This window comes from Geotrypetes seraphini, chromosome 10 (genome assembly GCF_902459505.1).
Source record: "Geotrypetes seraphini chromosome 10, aGeoSer1.1, whole genome shotgun sequence".
In the NCBI taxonomy this organism is placed as follows: domain Eukaryota; kingdom Metazoa; phylum Chordata; class Amphibia; order Gymnophiona; family Dermophiidae; genus Geotrypetes; species Geotrypetes seraphini.
In genome coordinates, this window is record NC_047093.1 from 89,071,918 (window position 1) to 89,090,067 (window position 18,150).

Here is an 18,150-nt window from a genome sequence, read left to right on the forward strand (position 1 = left end):
CACCAAGCAGCCATATGGGGTAAAGACCTAGATCAATTGCTTTCACCCACTACTTACAAGGAATTCAGGAAGCGCCTAAAAACATACCTGTTCCTGAAATATCTAGACAACTGACCCGCTCCTCTCTCTCTCCACAATAAAGGTCCTCCCGATCTCTTATCCATTCCCTCTCTCCCCTCATAAGTCCGCATAGAACTTCACGGTTCAGCGATTTATATAAACTGTTATTATTATCATTTTGTAATTTTTCGCTGTATTTTTTGTAATGCGTGACCTTTTCCTAACAGGTCCTCTCAGAAATTTCTTAGCAATCTGTATAACCTATATTTCGCTTTCTTAAAAACTCTGCACTCTGTATTTCCTCTGATCATCTGCATATTGTAACTCGCTGAATGTTCAGCTACCTTGATTGTAAACCGCCTAGAAGTCGCAAGATTGTGGTGGTATAGAAGAATAAAGTTATTATTATTATTATGTCAGTATCTCCTTGTGGTCCAAGGGAAGGAAACTTTGTTAACCTTTGCATCGACCTTCAGAATATATTTGTAACATCGCTGTTTGTGTTGCATTAGGCTATATAGTGATCGAAAGAAAAAATACAGAGCTTTGCACATTTTTGCACTATATGGTAGGTGTATGAGGAGATTCACATTTCTTGCACAGCTAAGTCCGTGTGAAGTTATCTTTTCCTGTATTTGACATCTAGCAAGGTCTCTGTTTGGAAGGAAAGATCTAAGCTTAAAAATGAAGTGGCCAGAAGTTATGGTAAAAGCAGTTAGCGTAGCTGGTTTTAAGAAAGATTTGACAAATTCCTGGAGGAAAAGTCCATAGTCTGTTATTAAGACATGGGGGAAATGTCTGCTTGCCCTGGATCGGTAGCATGGAATGTTGCTACTCTTTGAGTTTAGACCAGGTACTAGTGACCTGGATTGGCTACCATGAGAATGGAATAATGGGCATGATGGACCATTGGTCTGACCCAGTTAGGCTATTCTTATGTTATGTTCTCATCTGTAGGGGCCTTTGTTTTCACTTCTTATTTTAATGTATTTTTTTTCTGGGAACTTATCAGTGTTTTTTTATAATGGGAACAAAAATGGAAGAGTATTATTTTGTGTGGAATGGGGGCGGGGGTAATTAATTTCTTCAGCTAAATAATTCAATCCACCTCAACCAGACATAAGAGAACTTACGCACCATTCACACACCCTCCAACCAAAAACATCAAAAGAAAAACAACTGTATGACAACCTCCTAGCCATTCGAGCTGCAACACTCGACCCCCAACTCTACAACCTATTCACCTCGACCATAGACTACAAAACCTTCAAAAAAGAAATAAAAACCCTTCTATTCAAGAAACACATAAAACCGAACTAACACAATCAGAACTGTCCCAAGCATCACCTGCAACTACTCCATATGTACTTCTGATGTCATGACAATTCAGACATAATTTATGTTATGTTATGTTTGGAATAATGGTTACATATATGAGGTTCAATAAAAGAAAATTTTCACTGCCTGTTTCTATTCTGACCATTTATTCCATTTCATGGTTATTACAAAAAATATTTTTTTACATGGGGGGTGGGGGAGTGTCAAAAAATGATGGGCCCCAGATGCCACATACCCTAGGTATGCCACTGCACAGTACTACTCGAAAGGGTCCAGAGAAGAGTGACTAAAATGGTTAAGGGGCTGGAGGAGTTGCCATACAGTGAGAGATTGGAGAAACGGGGCCTCTTCTCCCTTGTAAAGAGGAGACTGAGAGAGGACATGATCGAAACATTCAAGATAATGAAGGGAATAGACTTAGTAAATAAAGACAGGTTGTTCACCCTCTCCAAGGTAGAGAGAACGAGAGGGCACTCTCTAAATTTAAAAGGGGATAGATTCCGTACAAACGTAAGGAAGTTCTTCTTCACCCAGAGAGTGGTAAAAAACTAGAACGCTCTTCCGGAAGCTGTTATAGGGGAAAACACCCTCCAGGGATTCAAGACAAAGTTAGACAAGCTCCTGCTGAACTAGAACGTAAGGCTAGTCTCAGTTAGGGCACTGGCCTTTGACCTAAGGGTCTCCTCGTGAATGGACTGCTGGGCATGATGGACCACTGGTCTGACCCAGCAGCGGCAATTCTTATGTTCTTATGTTCTTAAGAGGAAACGAGAGCTGGTGTGGTTAAAAGGTGAAGTGAAAGAGGCTATTAGAGCCAAAAAAAATCCTTTAAAGAATGGAAAAAGGATCCAAATGAAGAAAATAAGAAGAAACACAAGCACTGGCAAGTTAGATGCAAAGCTTTGATAAAGATAGCTAAGAATGAATATGAAGAGAAACTTGCAAAAGAGGCAAAAACTCATAGCAATTTTTTAGGTACATCAGAAGCAGAAAACCTGAAAGGGAATCTGTGGGACCGCTGGATGATCAAGGAGCAAAAGGGGCGCTCTGGGAAGATAAGGCCATAGCAGAAAGATTGAATGAATTCTTTTTATCGGTCTTTACGGGAAGAAGATGTAAGAGATCTACCTGAACCGGAAATGGTTTTCAAGGGTGATGATGCGGAGAAACTGAAAGAAATTTCAGTGAATCTGGAAGAAGTACTGAGCCAAATCGACAAGTTAAAAAGTGATAAATCACCAGGACCAGATGGTATACATCCCAGGGTACTAAAAGAACTCAAACATGAAATTGCTAACCTGCTGTTAGTGATCTGTAACCTGTCGCTAAAATCGTCTGTAGTACCTGAAGATTGGAGGTGGCTATGTTATGCCAATTTTTAAAAAGGGCTCCAGGGTAGATCTAGGAAATTACAGATCAGTGCTGGGCAAAATGGTAGAAACGATTATAAAAAATAAAATTGTGGAACACGTAGACAAACATGATTTAATGAGACGGAATCAGCATGGGTTCAGCCGAGGGAGATCTTGCCTCATCAATTTGCTTGACTTCTTTCAAGGTGTGAATAAACATGTGGATAAAGGTGAGCCACTTGATAAAATGTATCTAGATTTTCAGAAAGCTTTTGATAAAGTTCCTCACGAGAGGCTCCTGAGAAAATTAAAATGTCTTGGGATAGGTGGCAAAGTTCAGTTGTGGATTAGTAATTGGTTATCGGATAGAAAAGGTAGGATTAAATGGTCATTTTTCTCAATGGAGGAGAGTAAACAGTGGAGTGCCGCAGGGGTCTGTACTAGGATCGGTGCTATTTAACTTATTTATAAATGATCTGGAAATTAGAATGATGAGTGAGGTGATTACCGTATTTTCACGCAGATAACGCGCACCCGTGTAAAACGCGCACACGGGTATAGCGCGCAGAAACCACGATTTTATGTACAAAAACTTTTGTATACCGCGCTCACGGGTATACCGCGCATGCTGCCCGACTGTCCTTTCGCCCGCCCCGACTCTCCTCTGGCCACCCCGACTCTCCTTTCGCCCTCCCCGACTCTCCGTGCGCTGTCCCGAGTGGAGTGGACTAGGGTAACTGGGGGGTGGAAATGGACCCGGAGTTTTCTCAGCAGAATTTCCCAGACCACCTCTTCCTCTCAACACATTGACACGCTAGTGGGTTTATTTTATAGCTTTTTCACTCCCTTCGGTCTGCCTGTCCCCCTTGAAGTCCTGTCCCCCCTTGAAGGTCTGCCTGTCCCCCTTGAAGGTCTGTCCCCATCCTGAAAGCCTGATGCCCCCCCCCCGACGTCCGATACATCCCCCCCCGGCAGGACCACTCGCACCCCCACCCCGAAGGACCGCCGACTCCCCGACAATATCGGGCCAGAAGGGAGCCCAAACCCTCCTGGCCACGGCGACCCCCTACTCCCACCCCGCACTACACTACGGGCAGGAGGGATCCCAGGCCCTCCTGCCCTCGACGCAAACCCCCCTCCCTCCAACGACCGCCCCCCCCCAAGAACCTCCGACCGCCCCCCCACCCGACCCGCGACCCCCCTGGCCGACCCCCACAACACCCCCACCCGCCTTCCCCGTACCTTTGTGTAGTTGGGACAGACGGGAGCCAAACCCGCCTGTCCGGCAGGCAGCCAACGACGGAATGAGGCCGGATTGGCCCATCCGTCCCAAAGCTCTGCCTACTGGTGGGGCCTAAGGCGCGTGGGCCAATCAGAATAGGCCCTGGAGCCTTAGGTCCCACCTGGGGGCGCGGCCTGAGGCACATGGTCGGGAACTTCTGGGAGGGGACTTACACCAGTCTTAAAAGGTTGGGCTATATAAAGTTCCCTAGCCCCTACCCAGGAGCATAGGGGTAGTGGGGGCATTGGACTTCGGGTGGGTCAGGTATAAAAGCTTCCTGAAGTGTTTGCAGACAAAAGCAGTAAAACTAAAGAGAAAACGTTTTTGGTTTATTTTTGGCTTTTTGCCTGAGCAGCAGGCTGGACTATATTATAAAGAAGAAACCTTGTGAATGTATGATTTGTGTTAAGTCCACTCAACCAGAGGGACTACTGGAACCCCAGTGCTGTGAACTGGGGGTAATAAAGATAAAAGCTGAACTTTACCCAAAAAGCAATCTTCTAATTATTCTACTGATTATCCAGTGGGAGTCCTCCTGGGAGCGCTCCGTCCTACGCCTGGGGCGGGAGCCGGGTTGCCAGCGCTAGGCTTACTCCTGGCTCCGCCACAACAGTCAGTGATTGAGATATAGGAAATAAGCATTCGATCTGGAATACAATTACAGTTGAAGGAGTGCGTAAGTAATCTAAAATCTAAAAGTTAGAACAGTGGCGTAAAAAGTTAGAACAGTGGCGTAATTAAGATGAGGACAGCTGATAGGAATTGATAGAGATAGGGACAGGTAGGACATGATTTGGGATTTGGAACTTGTTAAACAGATGTGTCTTCAGTAATTTTCTGAAGTCAACTTATGAAGTGGCCTCAAGTATGGGTTTCCAAGCCATGTGTTCAATTTAGCTGCCTGGAATGATAGCATTCTATCAAAAAAACTTCTTGTATTGACATGATATCATGGAGGGGTAATTAAATAGATTTATTTTGCGGGTGCTCTTGTTCGAACAGTTTAGAGTGAACTGAGAGGCAAGGTAAGCTGGTAGCATCCCGAAGACAGCTTTGTAGCTAATGTAGGCAAACTTAAAGAGGACTCTAGATTCCACAGGCAACCAGTGAAGTTTCTGAAGGTAAGGGGTAATGTGTTCCCATTTTTTTAAACCAAAGATTAGACAGACCGCGGTGTTCTGAATTAATCTCAGCTGATTAAAGTGTCTTTTTATAAGCTCCTAGGTATATAATATTACATAATCCAGAGTACTCAAGATGAGTGATTGTACTAGTAAGCGAAAGGACGATTCATCAAAGAATTTTTTAATGGCGTGAAGCTTCCATAGGACCGATATACATTTCTTGAACAGTGATGCACATTGGGAAGAATCACAGTTACCAGATGCTAGGGTCCACCTTGGGGATTAGTGCCCAAGAAATGGATCTGGGTATCATCATAGATAATACGATGAATCCTTCCACCCAATGTGCGGCGGTGGCCAAAAAAGCAAACAGGATGCTATGAATTATTTTAAAAGGGATGGTTAACAAGACTAAGAATGTTATAATGCCCCTGTATCACTCCATGGTGGGACCTCATCTGGAGTATTGTGTTTAATTCTGGTCTCCTTATCTCAAAAAAGATATAGTGGTGCTAGAAAAGGTTCAAAGAAGAACGACCAAGATGGTAAAGGGGATGGATTTCCTCTCCTATGAAGAAAGACTAAAACAGGGCTCTTCAGCTTGTAAAAGAGACGGCTGAGGGGAGATATGATTAAAGTCTACAAAATCCTGAGTGGAGTAGAATGAGTACAAGTGGATCGATTTTTCGCTCTTTCAAAAATTACAAAGACTCGATGAAGTTATAGGGAAATACTTTTAAAACTAATAGAAGGAAACTTTTTTTCACTCAGAAAATAGTTAAGCTTTGGAACGCGTTGCCAGAGGATGTGGTAATACTGGATAGCATAGCTGGTTTTAAGAAAGGTTTGGACAAGTTCCTGGAGGAAAAGTCCATAGTCTGTTATTGAGAAAGACATGGAGGAAGCCACTGCTTGCCCTGTATCCGAAGTATGGAATATTGCTACTCCTTGGGTTTTGGCCAGGTACTAGTAACCTGGATTGGCCACCGTGAGAACGGGCTACTGGGCTTGATGGACCATTGGTCTGACCCAGTAAGGTGATTCTTATGGAGTGTGATCACAGTGGGAAAGAAGTATGACATGTTCTGGAGCACAAGGAATCCTGGTTCAAAAAATACCCTATAAGACAGAGCAGGTTGAGTCTTGGCATGCTATCTCTTCTTAAGAAGGGAGGGAAGGTGGCCTGTTCTACAGTGGCAAGTTCAACTGGTCAACCAGTAAAGCTGAATACACATCTCTGAGAAGGTATTGCTTCAACCTTTACCAAGCAGGAGTCAACTGAACCACCCAAGTAGTCAAACTGAGAAAGATGAAGGGTAGCAGAAACAGCTGAAGGTTTAATGAGAAACAGAAAAGAAGCAAAAAGAACCCACAATGGTGGCATCTATGTTAGTATTATTATTGATACTGTCACTTGAACAGATGTGTTTCATTTTGTTTATGCTGAATGGAAATGTACTTTTCAAGAATTGTTTCTACTTGTATTCTGTTGGAAAGGTTTTCATATATTACACATATAATTTCTGAATGGTAAACAGAAACATAGCTTTCTTAAGAGTGATAATAGGGAGGAGAAGGGAAATTATGGGGTGGTTAACCCATCTTCAGTGGTGGGTAAATTAATAGAAACTCTTCTAATGGAAAGGATACTAAAGTATCTTTTAATTGGCAGGATGCATAATTCAGAACAGTATAGTTAGTTTTACCACATGGAGATCATCAGGGCCAGTCCAAAGGTATCTGGTGACCTAAGTCAGTGTCTCTCAAACTTTTTTAGTTCCGGTACATTAAACAGAGCAAATATTTTTTTACAGCATATTATATTTGAAATTTAAAATTGCAATATCAACAAAAAATTAAATTTGAGTGTTATTTATTTAAAATTCTCTAAGCTATGGGGATCATAATCAAAATGAAAATACGTCTAAAAACCTGCCTAAATCGGCACTTGGACAATCAAAAAGACAGGTCGTCCAAGATTCCATAGAAAAATCACTCAGTTCTTGGCAATGAAGATCTAAGTATGTTCTGAATTCTGAAAACCACTTTTCAGATATCCTTTAGGGCAGTGATATTCAGTGCAAGGCCCATGAGCCAATGGAAGCCCATAGAGACCTTCTGGCTGGCCCGTTCACCTGTCTGGGGTTCCATCCCCCCACGAGGGATCCAACACTGCTTCCTGGTAGCCACTCTTTCACTCTTCTGGCTGCTGGTAGCAAGAGTGAGCTAGACATGCTACTTTAAGGGGCCAGAAGCTTTCTGTCTGCTACTGCTTCCTGTCCTTTCGTGGGTGGGAGGCAGTGGCAGAGGGAGGTAGCCAAGAGTGGAGGAGCTTCCAGATGGCCAAGAGTGGAGGAGTGCCTGCCAGGAAGGAGAAGGGTAAACAATACTGGATCCTGCATGGGGAATATCACAGGGGGGGGGGGTTGCATGGGGAGGGTTACTAGAGAGATGCAGGACCACACTGATGGGGAGGAAAGAAAGAAAGAATTGACAGAAAGGAAGGGAAGGGGAGGACAAAGATGCCAGACCACAGTAGGGAGGAGGAGAAGGGAAGGAAAGACGAGAGATATTAGACTACAAAAAGGGGAAGGGGAAGGAGAGATGTCAGAATATTGGAAGAGGGAGGGAAGGAGAGAGATGCTTCCAGGGAAGGGAGGAAAAGGGAAGAATAGAGATACCAGACCACTGGAAGGGGGAAAAGGGAAATAGAAAGAGGTCAGACTACTGGAGGAGGAATGAAAGGAGGCAAGAGATTCCAGACTAAGATAGTGAGAGGGAAGGAAAGAGATGCCAGACCATATTTTGCTACATGGGACTAGCTAGGTGCTTGGGACCTGGGTTGGCCACTGTTGGAAACAGGATAATGGGTTTGATGGTCTTTGGTCTGTCCCAGTATGACAATTCTTATGCTCTTATGTACCAGTAGCGGATTGTGCTTCAATATTGTGTTTTCAATCACTAGTGGAAGGTAGGTTCCTTAGAGTCCTGCAGAATTTGCCTGTCTCCTCATTTTTGAAAATGTGATGATGAAACAGGACCCACCTCTGGCAGGATTGTAGGTGGAGGCAGTGGCGTAGTGAGGGTGAGAGACACCTGGGACAGTGGTGTCCCCCATCCTCTTCTCCGCCCCCCCCATCTCCACATGCTCCTTCCCTGACCTCTCCTGCCCTCTCCTGTCACACACAAACAATGCTTCCCAGGGGGAAGGAAAGCATTGTGTGTGTGTGACAGGAGATGGCAGGGAAGGAGCATGTGGAGATGGGAGGGCAGAGAAGAGGATGGGGGACACCACTGCCCCAGGTGTCTCTCACCCTCACTACGCCACTGCCTCCACCTACAATCCTGCCAGAGATGGGTCCTGTTTCATTATCAATGTTCCTAGCGTGGGAAGCAACCCCCAAGCTTCTCTCATGCCAGTGCCGGCTCTTCCTCTGACATCACTTCCTAGGTGCGAGTCCAGGAAGTGATGTCAGAGGAAGAGCTGATGCTGGCACGACAGCAGGTTGAGGTTTTGCTGCTTATGCCAAGAACATTACAGAAGTATGGGGAAGGGAAGCTGCGTGCACACGCAGCAGTGGAGGGGGGGGAGGAGGAAAGGAGCAGGGAAGTGGGGAGGGGGAGCGGAGAAGAGGACAGTTTCCTGCGCCCTCACCAAGATGGCACCAGGGGCATACTGCCCCCCCCCCCCATTATTATGCCACTGGGTGGAAGACTCCCGCTCAGCTTAGAGGGAACAGGAGAGGGCAATTTACCTGGCACATCAATTTAGGCACCATAGTGATGCACACTGAGCGTCAATTTCTATTACAGCATCTGGGTGCACCTAAGCTATTGTAGAATATTAGCGTCAATTGTACATATCACTTGGCGACACAACTATGACCTGCCTATGCTCTGCCCCTGTGTATACCTCCTTGCAGCTGTGCACTGTCTCTAATGTATAGTGTACTTTTGCATTTTAAGTGCCAATTAAGGTGCCTCTTATGCACGCCCAGTTATACAGTTGTTCTGTATACAAGAGAGTTATGGAGAAGACTAGTAGGATTAGAGCAGTTGAGGGATGGAATTGTCTGATGGATATGATTAAAAGAGAGTCATCACTTCTGCAATTTAGGAATGGTTTGAAAAATTGGCTCTTCCATACACTAGACATGTAATATCTTATGTATATATAATTTATTCCATTATACTATATGCTGCTACTTATTTTTATATATCATCATGATTAGTTTCTGACCAAGGAGAGGGTATTTAAAGTTTTATAAATAAATAAATGCATACATACAAAAATACTACCTGGATAATATTGGGCCTTTAACACTTTTGACCAAAATGGGTCATTTAGGCTGCCCAACAATGATTTATTCACTTTGGATAGCATATACAGATTTCAGTATGAAACCTAACACTCAGACACCCTTTTTCTGTGTCTCCCATCTAACCTTTCAAAGTAGCACCATTGCCTTTTAGGATTACAACTGGTAATCCATTCAGGTAACCCCCAGTGTACTGATTTTAGAATCTTGTGTCCAGTTCTGGAGGCCTTACCTCCAACTGGATTTAGACGGGGTAGAGGAGGTTCAGGGAAAAGATATTAACCCTGTTCTCAATTACCACCTTGCCAATCTGGTTTTCAGGATATCCACAATGAATATGCATGAGAGAGATTTGCATACTAAGAAGGTAGCTCATGCAAATCTCTCTCATGCATATTCATTGTAGATATCCTGAAAACCTGACCAGGTAGTCCAAGAGGACTAAGTTGAAAACCACCAGTATACAGTCTACACCAGTGGTCTCAAACTCAAACCCTTTGCAGGGCCACATTTGGATTTGTAGGTACATGGAGGGCCGCAGAAAAAAAGTTAATGTCTTATTATAGAAATGACAATTTTGCATGAGGTAAAACAATTTATAGTTTATAAAACTTCCCTCCTCAAAGGCCTGCATGTTCCCCCCTTCTTTGCAGCATCCTCCAGCTTCTCCCCTGGCCTCCCGGTATTAGTTTCACCTAATTACCATGCCTGTAGAGAGGATCGCCGGTGCTGTCACATTCCTTGCAGGCTGCCACCGGCCTCCGCAGCACATTCCTTCTGCCACGGTCCCGCCCCTCCCCTGACATCAGGGGCTGGATCGCGGCAGAGGGAACGTGATACTGAGGATGACGGCAGCCTGCAAGGATCGCTACAGCACTGGCAATCCTCTCTGCATGCTGCAGTAATTATCTGAAGGTAAGAGCTGGAGGCCAGGAGGGAAGCCAGAGGACGTTGAAAAGAGTGGGCAGTCATAGTTACTATGTGATATTATTTTATAATTAATATTTGTTTTTCCTATTGGATTGTTATATTTCCTTCAAGTATTGATTGAATGTTAACTTGTAAAAGTATAAATAAAAAATTATAAAAAAAAAAGAAAAGAGTGGGCAGCACTAGTACAGACCGCGGGCCACAAAATAGTACCTGGCGGGCCGCATGTGGCCCCCGGGCCGCGAGTTTGAGACCACTGGTCTACACCAATGCTTTTGTAAACTGACACAATAATTTAAATATATGTTCCGTAGATGAAAGGAGAGTTAGGAATGAGAGTGATATGGCATACATTCAAATCTGTAAAGAAAGAGTGGTGGATGCATGGAATATTCTCCTAAGAGAGGTGATAGAGCAGAAGCAATGAGTGAATTTGGGAAAACATGGGGTACACACAAAGAATCCGTAATTGTGAACCACTGAAAAGAAAACTTTGTTGATCAACTGGGGTCTATGGCACTATACCAAGAACAATTGAAACAGGCTAGATAGACTTTAAAAGTATATATATGCTGTCATATTCTATGGGTTTGTTACAACAAGAAGGGCAGTGGTTTGTTTGAATTAAAACCTAGGCTTTTAAAACTCTTTACATCTGTCCCTGGAACATTTTGCAGTGGTTCTACCACTGTCTGCACTATTTTAGGGCCCTGTGACCAATGCACAACAGAGATTTGCTGATTTCATTAGTTTGGTTTGTAAGGAGGCTGGCTGCCCAGACAAGGTTTTGTACTTCAATTTGGCAGAAGAAAAAGAAAAAAGAAATGCTGTCCAGTGGTCTAGTTGGGATGTGAATGAAGAGAGGAGGGTAGTAGGAAGGTGTGCCAAAACCATACATTGTCATATCAAATCCCCACCACAGACTGAGATGGAAGAAATGAGAAACAGACTGAGCCCAAACCTTTCTATGACTTGTTAAAATGTTTGAGCATTCACAGGCTATACAGCAGTCCGCACTCCTTCATAGGGAGATTTAACTGTTGCTTTCAATTTAGTAAAGAATGTTAAAGTAAGTAGTACTAAAAACTATGACATGATTTCATTAGCAATTAAAACCAAATCATTAAATCTCTCTTTTTAAATTTTTTTTTTTTAGATAACCGGGGAAACATCATTTTGGAAAACTCTGAACCATTCTGGTCATGGTTAATCAGAGCACTGTAATTTTAATCTTTATCAGAGCTCCATGCAGCCATCACACTAATGTCTCTAGGTAAATAGGACCTCTATGAGCAAACACCTACATTATCACCCTATGGGCTTGCAGACCTATAGCATTATAGCCAGAGTGTATCTGGGTCAGAAAGAAGTGGAAGGGAGCCAGAGAGAGCAGGAGCAGGAACACAGAGAGAAGTTGCTGTTAAAATGTAGAAAGAAGAACCAACTTCCAGCAACTCTGAGGGAGACACATGGACAAAAAACAAAAGTGTCTCACTTCCGGCTCACCACACAATTGTTTCCCACGTACTCACATTTATAGGACCCCCAGGGACCCCTGAAGAAGATTTTTTGTCGAAACGCGGACCATGTTAGGTCCTGTATCCCTAGCGGACTAAGTCCTTTAAGGCTCTTATGTGGATGATTTATTTTTATGTGGATGGAATTATTTTATGTGGATGATTTCAGTGTACCTTTGGAACTTTGACACTTTCAAATAAAGTCCATTTAGGAACATCGTCACTCCACAGAGTTTTTTTGGTTTTCTCTGGAGACACATGGACAACATCCAAGAAGAACCAAAGAAGAGAGAAAAAAACAGGTTAATGCTAGAACCAATATTTGTCTGTTTATTTTTGTAATTATTTATTTATTGAGCTTTTATATTACAAGCATTAAAACTTGAACAGAAAAAAATAGATCTTACTTAGAGAAAAATTCAAGGCAAACAACTTAGATATTGTGACGGGGCCAGGGGTAAGCCTAGTGCTCCTTGGAGGACCACTCTGGAATAAGAACAGCAGAGAAAAAGAAAAGGAAAAAAAAAACAAAAAAACACCCTGCCACCAATAATTGCCAGTTCCAAGTTTTATTATCCAGTTCAGTTTGCACTGGTTCTGATACAGCCACTTCTGCTGATGATGCTTGGAAAAGGTTTATCACAAAGGTTCTCTTTTACAGCAAGTCCTTGCTTCAATCAAGAAAGAAAAAAAATCCAAAACATTTTTCTTTAAACCAGAGTTTCTTTCTCACCATTCAGCTACCATGCTTTGCACAGTTCTGGGCAGCATTCTGGTTTCAAGAACTTGTATAAAAGAGCCCCTGTGGACCAGCCGGCACTGATCTTTAGCTCCACACCTTTTGAGGCTTGGCACAATTATGGTATTGAGCCCACTGTGTTTCTTCAGGAAGTACTCCCCACCTGATTACCTGAATTATAAATACCCCCACTACCTTTCTTATTTCTGGGCAGTGGGCTGGGAACCATCCAGCCTTGTTTCAATGATCTGATTCCCCTCTCATAAGTTCCCACTATCAGGGATGTGCAATGTCAGGTCACTGAATCCACTCCGGGCTTTATTTCTCCTTTTAAGGTTAGTTAGCATTACCCATCCCCCACTCAGCATGCTTTGCTTGCATACAGGGATTCTGGTTTAATTTCTGTTGCTAACCAATCCTCACATCAAACTCTCATTCATTATATAGTCCCTCATGAGGACAGAAATGTTTCTTTAAGTACTTTAGACCATTGTTATAGAACAAACTTTTATTCCCTTCCCTCACACATTACTGACTCATGCTACATTCAGACATATAGTCTAAGGCTTCTGGGCTGCAGTCCATTTCATTCCCCTCAGATATCTTCCTCTACCTCCATAAGAGATTACTCACTCTCTGAAGCTGGGTACAAGCTATCCTGTAGAGCAGCATTTGGCCTGCCCTGCTCATGGAGCTTTTCCCTTCCAGTTAGCCTCTGTTTGGAAAGCAAAGTTTTTTCAGTATGGTAGTGCTGTGGGACAGGGGGTTTCTTTGCATAAGGTAGTAAGACAGAGCTCCTAGCTTTCAGTTCCCTGTTCTGTGAAGAACATCTTTCCTTCCAGGTTCCTGATTGCCTGTGTGTGTTCTCAGCTGGCCTTGATTTATTCTGCTGTGTAACTTTCACTGGTACTCTAGCCACATTCTGCCTGTCAGCTCCACCCCTTTCCTTAACCCTTGCTGTGTCAAATTGCCTGACCGGAGGTTTTCCAGGAGAACTAGCAGATGGTTTAAAAAAGGGATTATAGTGGCTTGGAACAGGTATTCTGTTCTTCTCTGCTATCCCTTCTCTGTTCTGCCCTGCTTGTCTGATCTTAGCACTGGGAACAGAGTTAATGGGCAGCTTCCTTGGCTTAGGAATAGGCACATTTTCTTTAGTGGCAGGGTCTAAAGCAGATTCTGAACCAATGACAGGAGCTTCCCTGTCATAATATATACAAGTAGAATCTATTACCATTAACCCCAACTTGAAAGAAAAATAGAATTCAAGGGAGATGGTCAAGAAAAACAGAAATATTAGGGTTGTCCATTAAGGAAATACCTTACCAAAGGTTTACTAAAGAAGAAAAATCTCACTACAGACTAGCAGAGCCTATAACCATATTGGCAGAGGCTTATAAACCATATTAACACAAGAGAAAAAAAATTAAAATGTTCTGGGTCCAGGAAAACATAAGTTATATCTGAAATCTTTATGATACATTTGCATGGAAATTTGATGAAAAAAAAGTCCCTCCCAGAGCCAAAACTTGAGGCTTAAGAGCTAACATAGCCCTCCATCTCAGCTGTGTGGCCTGGCAAAGATCAGGAAATATCAAAACTAAATGTCCCAGAAACATGGAGGGCCATTTTCAATAGGATGTCTACGTCTGACTCAAAACTTCCAGAGTTGGACATCCAAAACATCGGACCATAATCCAAAAAACATCCAGGAAGATAGAATGATTCAAAAATGAACTTTTACAAAACTTTTACAAAATCGCCATATAAAACGTTCTCCCGGACTTCCATGAATATTGATAATACTGCCTTCTAAAACATTTAAATTAGATGTCCCATACATTTTGATTATATGACTTACAAGACATCCAAAGTAGAAATCCCTTTAAACATCCCCGATGACGTCAAAATATTACCGCGATAGTAGTAGGACATTCCCAAAATCCTGCACGTCTATGTATAGCCCTATGCTTGGAATGACGATTCTTTGTAGGTGTAGTGAGGAATTGTATTGGAGAGAAGAGAGGTGGTTAGATAATGAAAAATAGAGAGAGACTGAGAGAGTGCTAGTGTGAGAATGATAGCTAGAGAGACTGTGAGATAGTGAGAGTGAGAGACAGAGGGTACTAGCACCCCCTAGAGGGCCTACCCTCTTAGCCCCATATGTAGGGTTACCAGATTTTTTTTTCATAAAAAATGATGCATGGCCACACCCTGTTTCACTCTCAGCCCCACTCCAATCTGTCCACAGCCCTCCCTGTTTTGCCCACAGCTCTGCCCCGTTCTGCCCCCAACCTCAGCTCTACACAAATCTTATCTCTTTGGGGGCCACATTTGGAGGATCTCTGTGCATGTGTGGATGCGACATGATTACATCACATGCATGTATGCCATCACGTCACATTCCTGCATGCTTTTCAAAACCCGGACATACTGCCGGGTTTTGAAAATCTGTCCGGTTACCTGGACAGTCCTCAAAAAAGAGGACATGTCAGGGTAAATCTGGAGATCTGGTAACCCTACTCATATGCAGCTCCTGCAGCAGGTGCTGCAGGAGTTGCAGGGGACATAGTCTGGTCCTGGACCAAATACTTGTGGTTCTGCAGCACCTGCTGCAGCTATGCTAGCAGTGTCATTAAGAGTTGGAAAGAGGGGCATAATAGTGGGCAGACTGGATAGGTCAACAGTTCATCGAGGGCCGGATCCTGTTTACAACTGTTGCCAATGCAGCTCACAAGTAGCTGACAACATGCCAATGATTGAAAAGGATACTATCATCCTTCTTGTCTCGTCAGCTCACAAACTCAGAGTCATCTTTGACACCTTTCTCTCTTACTCTACCCAAATTCACTAGACCGCCAAAATCTGAAGTTTCTTTATAATATCGCCAAAATCCAACCCTTCCTTTCTGAGCACACCACCAAAACCCTTATCCATACCCTTATCCATACCCTTATCACCTCTCGCCTAGACTACTGCAACCTGCTTTTCACTGATCTCCCATTAAACCACCTCTCTCCCCTTCAATCCATTCAAAATGCTGCTGCATGACTTATATTCTGCCAGAGTTGCTATGCTCACATCACACCCTCCTCTTCATTGGCTCCCTATCTGTCTCCACAAACAATTCAAACTCCTTTTATTGACCTACAAGTGCATTTATTCTGTAGCTCCTTAGTATCATTCCTCCCTTATATCCCTATACTCCTATCCAGGAACTTCGATCATCTGGCAACTCTCCCTTGTCTGTATCCTACTCCTCCACTGCTAACTCTAGACTACATCCTTTCTATCTTGCTGCACCATATACCTGGAACAGACTACCTGAGTTGGTATGTCAAGCCCCTTCCCTGACAGTTTTCAAGTCCAGACTCAAAGCCCAATTTTTCAAGGTTGCTTTTAACTCGTAATCCTCCTCATTCTAAATCACTCATTGTAGCCTCCTTGTGACCCTGGGCAGGTCACTTGGCAATCCATTGCCCTAGGTATAAAACTTAGATTATGAGCCCACAAAGGACAGAGATAGTACCTGCATATTATAGGTACAGTGCTGAGTATGTCTAGTAGTGTTATAGAAATGATTAATAGTAGTAGTAGTAATAGACATTATGGGGGATATTATATAAAGAGCACCAAAATGTAGGCTCCGGTAGGCACCCTATCAGCACCTAAGTTGAGAAACCCCGTTTAAAATGGCGAAAAATGGTAAAAACAAAGCTCTTACTGGCGCCAAAATAAAAGACACCAGAATTGTGCTTATGTAGGTGCTTTAGGCTGCTGAACACCAAAGAAGCATGGCCAATGATAGCAGTGGCATTAGGTGGCCTAAAGTGCCTATGTAGAAATTTAGGCCCGGAAAACCCTGGCCTACATTTCCAGCACCTATCTTTGCCGAGTGATCACAAAAATAGTGCACAGCTTGCTATCAGCTGATTGTGGTAGGGGAATCTCCAATCAGATGAGCTGGCAGGATTCTCTAAAACTGCGGCTTCGGGGAGTCTTCTAGCTCAGCTGATTGGGAAATTCCCTGCTGCAATCAGCTGAACTGGCAGGAAGGTCTCTATTTCCTCTCTCCCTTCCTTCTATCCAGCAATCCCCCAGCTCCCATCCAAAGAGAGCCCCATCCTGTCGAGCCCAACACCCCACATACTCCTGATACCCTTTCATACCCTAGCATCCCCCAGTCCCCCTCCTGACACCCCACACCGCCCCAACACCCCTCTGGTACCCCACATACCCCTCCATACCCCCTGTACATTTGGATGAAACATCAGCAGGAGGGATGCCCACACCCTCCTGCCAATAGGACCATCTCTTCAAAATGGTGGCCCTTTCTCCTCCCAGTGCATCTTGAGATGCACTGGGAAGACCTAAGGCAGGGGTGTCCAATGTTGGTCCTCGAGGGCCGCAATCCAGTCGGGTTTTCAGGATTTCCCCAATGAATATGCATGAGATCTATTTGCATGCACTGCTTTCATTGTATGCTAATAGATCTCATACATATTCATTGGGGAAATCCTGAAAACCCGACGATTGCGGCCCTCGAGGACCGACATTGGACACCCCTGACCTAAGGCCATAAGCCAATCAGGGCCTTTGTCCCCTCCCAGTGTAGCTTGGAATGCACTGTGAGGGGACTAAGGTTCTAAGCCAATCAGGTCCTTAGTCCGCTTCCAGTGCATCCCAGTTTCATCCAAAGGTATAAGGGGGGGGGGGGGGTGGCGATGTAAGAGGGGTTTTTGGGGGGTTGGAAGGATGCCGTGTGGTGTGGAGGGGTGTCAGAGGCTGAGTGGGTTGTAAGGCTCAGAGGGAGGGGCTCTATTTAGAAGGGCGATGGGGGGATTGTGGGTGGGAGGAAGGGAGAGAGAGAGGAAATGGGAATCTCCCTGCCGGCTCAGCTGACTGGGGATTTTTCTGCAGCGATCAGCTGTTAGCAAGCACTGGACTATTTAGATTTTTGAGGTACAATTCTCTAACAGGTGCCATTGTGTGACTGTTTTTAAGGCAGTCACCGACTTCAGCATCAGTTAGAAAATCCAGGCATATGAGGCTTAGCCTTCTGTGGACTTTACCAAGTGTATTTCTTCAGGACATATGGATATATGGCTGCTATGCTAAAATGCTGTCACCATGTTCTCTGCCAATAATTGCAAGAGTAGATGTTGAAAAGCTAATTACAAGTTGATGTTTAAGGTTACTGTGGTTTGCAATTGTTTTTTGAAAACATGTGTGTCCCGATCCTGTGATTATAGTAGGGCGTTATAGATTTTTTGGGCTTATGCTCCCCACAGAGAAAGGGTATCATCCCCTGAGCTACAAAATAGTGCTACATAGTACTACTGTAGGCTATCAGCAGGTCTGAAATCTCCCAGAAATAATAAAGGATATTTAGTACCTCATGGAATAGAAGGTGCTGAGGACTGAGTAATTACTGACCCTTTGAAAAAATGTTCACTAAATAGTGCCAGGCTAAGAGAAATGAACAGAGTCAG